Raw genomic sequence first — 12,911 nt, forward strand, 5'->3', positions numbered from 1 at the left:
GTCATGTTAAAACAGAGATTTGGTCATGGTAAACGTGTCTGTGAGTGTGTATGTGTGCATATATGTCTAGGTTTGTGAACTTTCTTATTTCATGTGTATGCTTGTACTACGAAGACAAGCATGTGCATGAAGACATTGGTCTCCTGTTGTATATAAACCCTAAGCATGAATGCAAGTACATGTTTTCAGTTATTTGAGATGCTAGACCTATTGAACAAAATCGATATTGAATTGAATATATCGTGCCACTGAAGTTAAGAACCTCAATAGAATTGTGTTACAACAAGGAATTCAATTTGAAACCCAAAAAGACACTTAAAATATATTCTCAATGGAATGCTACTAAAAGATTATCTATTACATCTTATCTTATTGAGTTTTACATTTACCATCCAAGTTAATTAGTATATACTATTTAGGTGGCACGGGTTTTGCCTTGATATATGTCGTTGAACATGATCCTACCTATATCGGGCATAGAGTATTTGTGTAAGTTATTTGTGTTGTCGTCAATTGAGTGAATAAATATGGCAAAGAAAATAAGCGGACATAAAGAGGCTGCTTGAGAGTTCAAATAAATTTAATGAAGTAGAAGTTCGATCAAATAATATATTTGTAAACTTAAATTTATATTTAGTTTATGTTATTTAAGAGTACATGGTCACTCTTATTCAGAGTCATATTCTTCAAATGTAATTTTCATTTTAAATTTCTCGCTTCATCCGTTATTTAAGATGAATTGCAAGTTGGAGAAAAATGAAATTCAACGATAAAAGCAATTATAATTTCTTTTGAAGATAACCAACATGATATGTATTTTAAAGTTTATATTATCTTAACAGAACATGAAATAGATACGCTTTATTTTAAGCAGTTACAAATTTTGTTTTACTTTTTGTGACTCATTCTTTAAATTGAAAAGATTTCTTTATTAAGTGTAATATGTTATTCCACTAAATGATTGTAATAAGTTATATTTCAATTTATCAGTAATTCAGTTATTCTGTTCTAAGTTAGAAAAAATATACTGAATTAAAAAATAACATTATCATTAAAGAGCATATTTGAGAAACTATGTTCAAAATAAATTTTCCCTATATCCATCTTAAAAAATTAAATAAGTTCTATCATTTAACGATTTTTATCAAGATTCTATCTCTTCATTCACTTTTTGAAATTTAAACACAATAAGAGGCAGAAATTTCGGGATGACAGACTAAAAAGATATTTTCTTTTGGTTAAATTTGGGCCATGTGGCAATTACATAGTCAAAGTAGAGTACGGCATGGTGAGCATAGAAGCGAATACTTTCTCATCTTCTGTTTAACCATGTACAATGGACTAGGGTTTTGCTTGGACCTTGGTCACATCGACAAGGGTCACCTTACCATTTATCCGGAGGGCCATATCACACAAAACAATCCAGTTAGAGGACCAAATCTCCTGAATTATCCCGGGAAAATTACACATTCGGAAAGTTTACTATAAATCAAAATATAATTATGGAATATATCTAAGGTAAACATTAGTCATCGTCAGCTGAGACTTTTTCTTTTTCTTTTTTTCTTTTTTTTTTGGTCGAAGTCAACTGAGGTTAATAACAAGATTTACACGGATGAGGGAGGTATCATCAATGACAAGGGCACTTAGTTTAGTAATAAGTAACATCCAATGGGAGTGCACATAGCATACTTGTTTACCAACCCGTTGCTTATCCTTTGATCCCACTGATGATGGTAGACAACTTTCGAGTGTAAGAACCATCAAGGTTGTTTTGGGGTCACACATTTCCCCCGTTTTAGTATAAATTTCTAATGGAATAAACAAGGACCAACAAATTTACTATTAATGCATACGGAATCCTTGTGTGTATTCTATATTATCTTAACTCTTTAATTACGTTTTACGTCCTATCTGGGGAAAAAAAAACTTTTAACCATGAGTACACGAGTGGCAGACAAAAAGAAAGTCCTTTGAAACATCAACTAGATTAAGAAAAATTATGGGCTCTAATTCAATGCATCTGAGCATCATTGATTGAGATGCACCTCACATGAGACCCACGTGATCGGCTCACATGCACCGAGAACATGGAAGGCTTGCTTTCAAGTTAATTACAGGCTAATCATTAGCTCGGTTAACACCAATCAATCCTAAGCAATTCTCGTACCTTCATTTGAGACAATAAGTTCTTAAGTAGACTTTGTTTATGTGAACTGACATGATCGTAATCATTATGCATGTGGCTCCTGTTATAGGGGTTCACACGGTCAATGGCTATCTAACATTTTTCTAGACCCCATTTTTGGACTTTTGAAAGAATGTAAAAGCGACAGATGCATTGGAAAACTGCAAGTGATCAAGGTCGATGAGAACGGCGGAGACAAACCAAACGACGAATTTATGCTTGAGATGCTTACAAACGGAATGAAATATATTATATACTATGAAGAATAACTCCAGTCAGGCAGATAAAATTTGCATTCAAAACCTCAAATAACTCTCTCTCTCTCTCTCTCTCTCTCATCTCTCTCTCTCTCTCCATCCCTCCCCCCCCTTAGAAACCTTGATATTTTATGCTCTGAAAAAGCAACTTAAAACGAAGCAGCGTGTACGCACCTGGTGTGGCTCATCACATCACAAACGACTTGCCGGTTTCACCGGGCACTTAGGGACTTCATTCACATTGATTCCCATCGATTCACGTCGATAACCGTTGGGAACTCAATTTTAAGCTCTTCTTGCGTAAGAGTATTCCCAACCCACCTATAAAATCATGCAAAAAATTCTCTCTTTGGCCACTCATTAGCTCTCCAAAATACACACATACACACAAAGGACCTAGGACGAGTGCTACAGATAAACCGTGGGTTTAACACTTGAGGGCAAACTTGTCCTTGTGATGGCGGCCATTCTAGGGCTTTGGACCTCCGAAGCCTTCTCGCGCGAGCTGCACGAGGCAACCATGCGGGAGAGACATGAACAATAGATGGCTCATCATGGGCGGGTGTACAAGGATGCCGCTGAGAAAAGCGGTGTTTCGTTTTCATCAAGAACAATGCTAAATTCATAGAGTCCTTCAACGAGGCCGGGGATAAACCGTAGAAGCTAGGCATCAACAAGTTCACTAACCTAACGAACGAGGAGTTTTGGGCCTTCGAGAATGGAGACAAGCGCCCATCCACCCCGAAGCCTTCGTCGAGCCCTAAGCCATTTAGATATGAAAACGTCAGCACAGTTCCATCAAGCATGGTTTGGAGGAAGAAAGGAACCGTCACGCCCGTTAAAGACCAAGGCCAATGTGGTAAGGCAGCGTTAATAATATTCTTCAATCTAACTAGAAATTTCCAACTCCATTTGCTTCATGAAAAATCAACAATCGAAAAAAAATTATCATATCAGATTTTACAAGTCTCTTGTTCGAAACACAGGGTGTTGTTGGGCCTTTTCTGCTGTGGCAGCTATGGAGGGAATCAACCAACTCACAACAGGAAAGCTCATCTCTTTATATGAGCAAGAATTAGTGGATTGCGACACGTGAAGACCAAGGCTGCGAGGGTGGTCTAGTGGACAATGCCTTCAAGTTCATCGTTGAACCACGGCCTCACCACCGAAACTAATTACCCTTATGAACGAGTCGATGGCACTTGCAATGCTCGTAAAGAAGCCTCTCATGCCGCGAAGATCCTTAGATACGAAGATGTGCCTTCCAAAAGCGAGTCTGCCCTTCTGAAGGCCGTGGCTCACCAGCTGGTCTCCATCACCATTAACGCAGGTGATTCAGCTTTCCAGATCTACAAAGGAATATGGATGCCGAGGAAGGTCTTTTGTGGCATCGCCATGGAAGCTTCCTATCCAACTGCTTAAGTGGTTGGGACAATTCAAAGATCTGCTCAAGGTTTTTTTTTTTCTTTTTTGGTCAGAAGATCTGCTCAAGGTTACATGTGCGCATATAGAACGAAAGATTCTCTGCCCTCACAATGCTTCCGTTGGATGTCTCAACAAATCCTCAACATCAATTAGCATATAGAACGAAAGATTCTCTGCCCCTCACAATGCTTCCGTTGGATGTCTCAACAATTCCTCAACATCAATTAACAAATGAGATGTGTGTCAATGGTTAGGAATAGTAGCAACTCCGCAAGATGGAGGATCTACGTTCATGCATAACTTTCTTCAAGATGGTAAACTTCATAGACCAATCGATCTTGAATAAAATATTGTAGGAAAAAAACTGATGAGAATAAATAAATTTGTGTGAGGCATACAAGCATAAGCACTGTTCTTAAGGATAATTTTACCTCTCTGAATGCGAAACTCAGTGTGATAGGCTTCCGATGACTATCCTCCCAAGATATAATAAACCTTCTTCTATATTCCGCATTGAATATTAGAAGGAACAAAAACAATGTTGTGTATAATCCAACAAGGAAATGAAAGATTTTTAAAGAAAGAATATTCTCTGTTTCATTCAATGTATATGTATATATATATATATATATACATATATAGAGAGAGAGATTTTCAAGATTGTCTTATGAGATTTTATTTATATATTCAGACAAAATAGAGCCGTTAAAAAAGTTGTTGTAAAATAATGAAGGATTTATTTGAGAAATAAATTAAACATTACAAAACGATTGAAAAGCCGTTATATGACCGTTAATATACTGTGACCGTTAAAAATAATAATGGTCTTCAATGCGATTATAACTTTTATCGAAGCTATTATTGTAAATATTTCAAAATGTTATTGAAATATCCAACAATCCCCCACATATTTTAAAAGATTTTGAAATAAAAAATAAAAAAATTAATAATGATGCTAGGTTATTAGAGTGTAATGCATCATAACTGTTGCTTGTTAGGCTATGAACCAGCCCTAAAAAAAAAATGAAATACAATTCATGAAATTATTGGTGAAGTTTGAAACTTCTATGAACCAATTTTATTTTTTTTGTGAATTATAATTTTCATCAATTACATTACACTGCCACAAACTTTGTTGTTCAACGCGGTTTTGCGCTAATAGGCCATGCACATGCTTGGTTTATTCATAAGCGCTTTAGAGATTTTCGTCAAAAATTCTCATAGTAGCAGCCCCACTTCACACTTATATAGGTGATTCCATCAAGTGTATTCCACAGCTTAATACGCTACCAATAATAGCTATGGAATTTCATTAATAGCTTAGCTCAACCTCTTTTTTCCTTGCAGTTTTGCACTATTCTCATCTTAGGATGGACAATAATTTTTAATAGTGCATCACTAGAACAACAAGTGACTTATTATTACCTATAGAACTTAATTCATGGGATCGCCAATCACATAGGTTGGGTTACCATCATTGTTGTTTTTCCTCAATTGGCTTAAATCCCATTCCCCTCGATGTGTCATAAATTAATTTTCTTCCCACAGGTTTAGTCAAAGGATCGACCAAATTTACTTCTGACTTTACAAAATCAATGGATATAATTTCATCTTTTAGCAGCTTCTTTATTACATCATGTCTCAACCGGATGTATCTATTTTTACCATTGAAAGTTCTATTATTTGCAATAGCTATTACCGCTTGGTAATCATAGTGCATAGACACAGAAGGTGTCGGTTTAATTCCCAAAGGAATATTCACTAAGAGGTTCCTCAACCACTCAGCCTCATTGCCAGCCAATTCTAGAGCCACAAACTTTGACTCCATGGTGGATTTAGCAAATATTGTTTGTTTGACTGACTTCAAAGTTACAGCACCTCCGCCAAAGGTGAACACATATCCACTAGTGGATTTTATCTCATCTGAATCCGAAATCCAATTAGCATCACTGTATCCTTCTAATACAGTGGGAAATCCACTATATAAAATACCATAAATCATGGTTCCTCTCAAATATTTCATTAATCTGCTTAAAGCAGTCCAATGATCATTATTGAGATTTTGTGTATATTTGCTCGGTCTACATACATCATAAGTTATATCAATTTGAGTATAATTCATCAAATGCATCAAAATCCCAATAATTTGAGCATACTTAGATTGAGCCACACCATTTGCTTTATTTTTCACTAATTGGATATTAGAATCATAAGGAGTAACAGGTTTGACATCAAAGTGATCATATTTTTTAAATAGCCTCTCCACATAATGCACTTGAGTAAGCATTAGGCCATTATCACTCTTTACGATTATAACATCCACAATAATATTAGCTTCCCTCATGTCCTTCATATCGAATTTAGAAGTCAAAAAATATTTTGTTTCATTCACAACATCAATACACGTACAAAAAATAAGCATGTCATCAACATATAAGCTAATAATTATAGATTCACCATTAACAATTTTTGTGTATACACATTTATCGACTCTAATAGAGAAAAATCCATTATTAACAAGACATCATCAAATTTCGCATACCATTGCTTTGGCACTTGCTTTAAGCCGTATAAAGATGTAACAAGTTTATAAACTTAATTTTCTTGGCCAGGAAAAATACAGCCCTCAAGTTGCACCATGTAAATTTTCTCTTCCAAATCACCATTTAAAAAAAGCTATTTTAACATCCATTTGGTGAACAACAAGTTTGTAAATGGAAGCCAAAGTAATTAAAACAGGAATTGATGAAATTCTTGTAACTGGAGCAAAAGTATCAAAATAATCAACATTTTGTTTTTGATTAAAACCTTTTGCAACTAATCTTGCTTTATATTTATTAATAGAACCATCGAGATTATATTTCTTTTTAAAAATCCATTTACAAACAATCGTTTTTGCACCAGGTGGTAAATCAACTAATTTTCAAGTTTGATTTTATAAGATAGAGTCAATCTCAATTTTTATAGCTTCTTTCAAAAAATTTCTTTCAACTATGCCATTAGATTGGGGAGAATAAGGAGGCGCAGTTTCATGAATTATTCCTTCATTTTCACAAAATTCGTTAAGTAATATATATTCTCCACCTCTATCCGATCTAATTCTTTTTATCCTTTTATTCAATTGGTTTTCTACCTCAACTTTATACAAAAGGAACATATCAAAAGCTTCATCTTTATGCCTAAGCAAATAAACTTTAGTAAGTCTAGAATAATCATGAATGAAGGTCACATAATATTGTTTACCTCCTCTAGTCATAGTTTGTTTTAAATCTCTTAGATCAGTATGAATTAAACTCAACAAATCAGATTCTCTATTTACAAAAATACCAGGCTTTTTTGTCAATTTTGTTTCGGCACATAATATACATTTATTAAAACATGGGTTTTTAATTCCAGAAATTAAACCTTGTTTTTGCATTTTCTTAATATAAGAAACACTAACATGACCTAATATACCATGCTATAAATCAATAGATTCAACCAAGTAAGCGAAAGTAGTAGCATTTTCATTGATAACATTGGAAATGTTAAGAACAAAAAATCCTTGATTACAATAACCATTTTCCCACAAATACATTATTTTTTGTCATTACAATCGTATCATATTCGAATAACACCTTCACCCAACCTTTCCTAAAAGAGCTACTAAGACCAGGTTTGCCCTTATATTAGGGACATGTAATACATCATTCAAGGCCAAAGTCTTGCCAAATGTGAGCTTGAGAAGAACTTTTCATTTCCCAAGAACTTGAGCTATTCTTGAATCACCAAAATAAATAATTTCTTCTCCTTCCCCTACTGACGTGTAGGAGGAAAATACATTTTTGTTTGCACAAATATGCCTAGTAGCACCTGAGTCTACCACCCACTCTTTCACATTGGCCACAATGTTGGCTTGGGAAATAACCGCAACAATTATATCATTAGAGTCATCTGCTTTAACCAAATTGACTTTTGGTTTAGAGTCTCTTTTTGCAATGCGCTGCATGATGACCTGATTTTCCACAAACAAAGCAAGAGTCTTTCTTTTTAAAGGTGGGGTGAACAACCTTGGGTTTGTAATCAGGTTTTTTGTTATTATACCTATATTGGCGATATTGAGATTTGCCTTGTGCCAAATTTTCCCCGGTAGCAATTTCCTTAACTTTGGTAACTTAGATCTCCTTGCGAGTTGTATTTTCAATGATAATATGCACGATTAGATCGGCTAGTGACACTTGCTTGTCCTTGTGCTTGAGTTGTTGCTTATAGTTATTCCATGACTCAGGCAACTTTTCAATCAACAGGCCCGCAATAATTTTTTCTTGTAAATTGATGTTTTCTACCTTCAAGTCCTCCACTAGCTTGTGATATTCATTGATTTTGTGTCTTGATCTCTTTATCATCGGACATTTCCCATTGATAATAATTTCCAGTTACAAATTTTTGTCTGCCCACATCTTCGACAGTGTACTTTGCAGTCATGGAGTCCCACATTTGTTTTGCTTCCTTGTATGGACAGTAGACATCAAACAATTCATTAGAAAGAGTACTAATAATTGGGTGCTAATAATTGTGTGCCTTCATACCTTATTAGCATGTATCCATTGATCTTGCAACTTGTTATCAGTTGGTTCAGCCTCCATAAACGCGAAAGCCACGCCGTGCACATCTAGAATAGAGAAAACCCTTTCTTGCCACATTTTGAAATTGTTGCCATTAAAAACTTTGATCTTCAATATGTCGGGGAATGGTACGGCATAGGACATATGTGGTAGCGGTGGTAGTGCAACTGGACTTGCGGAGATTGAAGCATCAGCGACAATATCAACTTGAGGCTCCATGGGAGTTATCCTTAAAATTGTAGGAAAAAAACTAATGAGAATAAATAAATTTGTTTGAGGCGTGCTAGCGTAAGCACTGTCCTTAAGGATAATTCCGCCCCTCGGTATGCAAAACCCAGTGCAATAGGCTTCCGACGGCTATCCTCCCAAGATACAACAAACTTTCTTCTATATTTCGCACTGAATATTTGAAGGAACAGAAACAATGTTGTGTATAACCCAACAAGGAAAGGAAAGATTTTTGAGCCGTTAAAAGAGCAATTGTAAAATAATGAATGATTTATTTGAGAGATAAATTAAATGTAACAAAACGATTGAAAAGCCGTATATGACCACTAAGAAACCGTTATGTGACCGTTAAAAATAATGATGGTCTGCAATGAGGTCATAACTTTTATCGAAGCTATTATTGTAAATATTTCAAAATGTTATTGAAATATCCAACAAATATATCATCCAAGTGAAGTTTCAGACATCGGTGGAAATGTGTTTTTATGAGGAACATGTTCTGGAACCTAATTGTATCATTCAAAATGTTTAGGGTTCCATAAAAAGGTCAAGAATATATTTTTTTTTTGTCGAGTTTTAGTTTTGTAGTTCAAGTTTAGTGTATATAGAAGTTGAGATGAGGTTGTATTCGACTAGACCCACTAGATCACGTCCATCAGGTTGCTTAGCTTATATCTAGAGGTTCGAATCGCACAAACAACTAAGTTCCAGGATCAAATCATGAATTATTCCAGAAATTTACAGCCTTTTTCATAAGTTTTTAATGCATTTCATTTACTTATTTAATGCAGGAGTGTTACATTATCTTTGTATGATTGCATCATATCATTTGCAAAATAACACATTCGAACATTTATCACGTTAAATAGTTCACATGAAATTAAATGAAGCTAATTAACTATGGAAAAGTAGACATTAAGCAGAACAAACATTAAAAATAGAGCATGAATTTAGCATTGCCACATAAAAAAATTCACATAAAATGTTGATTTCGAATAGTTTAATAAAAAAATATTGCTGGATTCGGTTTGACCAAACTATAGTCAAGTATAAATGAATTCAATGCCATGTAATTTTAAAGATGTGCTTGTGTATTTGGTTAGTACTTATTAAATTCTTTTTAACAAGTAATAAAGGCTTAATTAATGAGTTCGAGCTTGACTTGACTATATGTTCAAGTAAGCTCGAGCTTGACTTGACTAGATAATCGAGTAATCCCAATTCCGCCTCGACTAACCATAGAGTTGGGCACAAGCTACTTACGAGTCTTTTGACTCGATTTTGCCTCGTGTGTGATCATATATTTACATAATGTCTAGAACCAGATATTGCAGTTGAAAAAAAAGGGGTTTAAAAAGCGTATATGTGCCTAATTATGTTTTATATAAAATTGCAAAATCGTATTTCTTTTGCTTCCGTCCAATATCGTTGTAGCCTTTGTACAATTTTACGATATTGAAGTTAGTTTGGCAATGAATACAGCATAGGTGTACCCTTGCCAACAATTTTATGATACCAAAATTAGTCTAGGAGTAAATATGACACTGGTGTACTGGTTTGAATTTTTTATGATACGAAAGTTAGTATTAAGGAAATGTGATATGAGTGTGAAGTTCGAGATTTTTTTTTTTTATGGTATCTGCCCTGTTTATCCTCTAATAGTGAAAGCGATATTTAGTTTTACCCGAATATTAAGATTTTTGAGAAATCATCTTATTTGCCTAAAAATAATTTTATGATTTTCAATTTATCTGATAAAAAATGGATAATTACACAAATAGGTTATGAACTTTGGCTCAATATACAATGTCATCCTTGAACTTTTAATTTATTTGGGTTAATATCCTGAAAAACCTCAAACTGGTACACATGTGACAAGTTTACCCAAAACTATTTTTTTTACCATTAAAAACCCCAAACGGGTATACTTTTGATAAATTTACCTCAAACTGGTACACTTATGACAAATTTACCCTATGTTAGTTTCCGTTAAATTTTATGTTAAATTATTAAGTTAAATGACATGTGACAATTGACCAGTATACCAATTTGAGATTTTACACTCTGTTTGTCATAGTTTACAATTTTTGTGATTTTTTTGTGGTATTAATCCAACTTAGTGGAGGGTCTATTTGTCACGAATTTACCAGTTTTGGGTTTTTTGCAGTCAAATAAATTAGTTTTGGGTAAATTTATCATAAATATACTAGTTTATGATTTTTTATAGTCAGTTGAGGTAAATTTGTCACAGGTGTACCAGTTTGGAGTTTTTCATAGTCAAAAAAATAGTTTGAGGTAAATTTGTCACATATGTACTAGTTTAGGGTTTTTCAGAATATTAACCCTTATTAAATATGGTTTGTGAACTTTAAAATTTATTAATTAGATATTTTCAATACTACTTCTGTAGACCAAGTTGGCTCCTGAGCCAATGAGTTGGTTGGATTTAGAACCATTGTTCTCTATTGATGATTCGGTTGAAAGGAATGCTAATGAAAAGGTCAACAACATAATTTGTATCTATAAATAAAAAAAATAAAAAAATTATGTTAGTTGATTTCTTGAATTTTATAATGCTTAATGACAAATCTCCAAACAAATTAGCTCTTCACCCATGGTTTGATTTTTAGCAATATAATTTAATGAGCTCTCCACAGGTATTAAAATTGAGTTGGTTGGATAGAGAACCACAGCTCTCTAGCGATTATCCATTAAAAAACATGCTTATAGAAAATTTCAACAACATGATTTTCATTCATAAACAAAATCTTATGTTCCATGATTGAATTTTAAAATGTTAAATGACATATTCTATATCATACTTCCCAAGCTAAACCAAGTTAGCTCTTTAGCCAACAGATTGACTTTTAACCACTTGATTAAGTGAGCTTTTCCTCCAAAAATCAAGTTGGTTCGATGTAGAAATGTAGCCCTATAGGGAAGAATCAAGTTGAACAAGCATGCTTACAGAAAAGTTCAACAAACAGGATCTTCAAACAATTATAAAACCTCATGTTCATTGATTTCTTGAACCTCATAATATCTATGACATCTTTTCTTCCGAATACGATGATTTTGTTTTGTAGAACAAACCAAGTTAGCTCATTAACCAATAATGGCTTGATTTCTGGAAATGTAATTTAATGAGCTTTGCATAAGTGTAATAACCAAGTTAGTTGAATTTAAAATTGTAACTCTATAGGGGATGATATGGTTGAAAAGCATGCTTATAGAAAGGTTCAACGGCATAATTTTTATTCGTAGCTAAAGTCTGTATGTCCGTTGATTTCTTCAACATTATAATGTTTTATGGCATATTTTCAACCCTACTTTCCAAACCAAACCAAGTTAGTTTCTTAGTCGACAGTTTGATTTTTAGAAATTAATTCAATGTGCTTTCAGTAGGCGTAAAAATCGAGTTTGCTGGAATAAAATTGTAACTATCCATCCAAGGGCTAATCCAATTGAAAAACATACGTATGAAGAAGTCCAATAACATGATTTTCATTCATAAATAAATCCTACGTTCGTTGATTTTTGAACTTCATAATAGTTTGAATATTTAGTGACATTTTCGATCTAGCATGCCTTATCAAATGAAGTTAGCTCCTCGGCCAATGATTTGATTTTTAACAATGTAATTTAATGAGTTTTCCATAAGTATAGAAATCTAGTTGATTTGCTTAACCGTAACTCCCCAACAATTTATAAGATTCTTTTACTCCAGGCATCCGGCAAAGCTAGTGGATACGTGGAAAACCAACATCATCAGCAAAAGAAATCGAAAAGCACAAGAAAAATAATTCTCATACATGCCTCTCTAATTAAAGGAAGCCTGAGAACACTCACTCTTAGTAAGATCTGAGCTCTCTTCTCTTATGAAATGACTTGAAATGACTTGAAAAAAAAAATTTGAAAGGCGCAATGGCAAGTCAAAGTTATCATTAAGTCTTAGGCTTAACTTCACAACATAAATAGATAAATGACATTCTAGACATGGTAGACTTTCAATGCAACCCGTTTGAGAACATGGCTGGAAAAGATTGACATTATGATCTTTATTTGTAGGTAAAACTTCATATTTGACGTTTTCTTGAATCTTGCATTCAATCATGGTCGGATTATTTGGCTTCCTAACCAAACCAAGCTAGCTCCTTAACAAATGATTTTATCTTTACAAATAAAATTTAATGAGCTTTTCGTAGGTGC

Source organism: Eucalyptus grandis, chromosome 2 (genome assembly GCF_016545825.1).
Source record: "Eucalyptus grandis isolate ANBG69807.140 chromosome 2, ASM1654582v1, whole genome shotgun sequence".
Classification (NCBI taxonomy): Eukaryota; Viridiplantae; Streptophyta; class Magnoliopsida; order Myrtales; family Myrtaceae; genus Eucalyptus; species Eucalyptus grandis.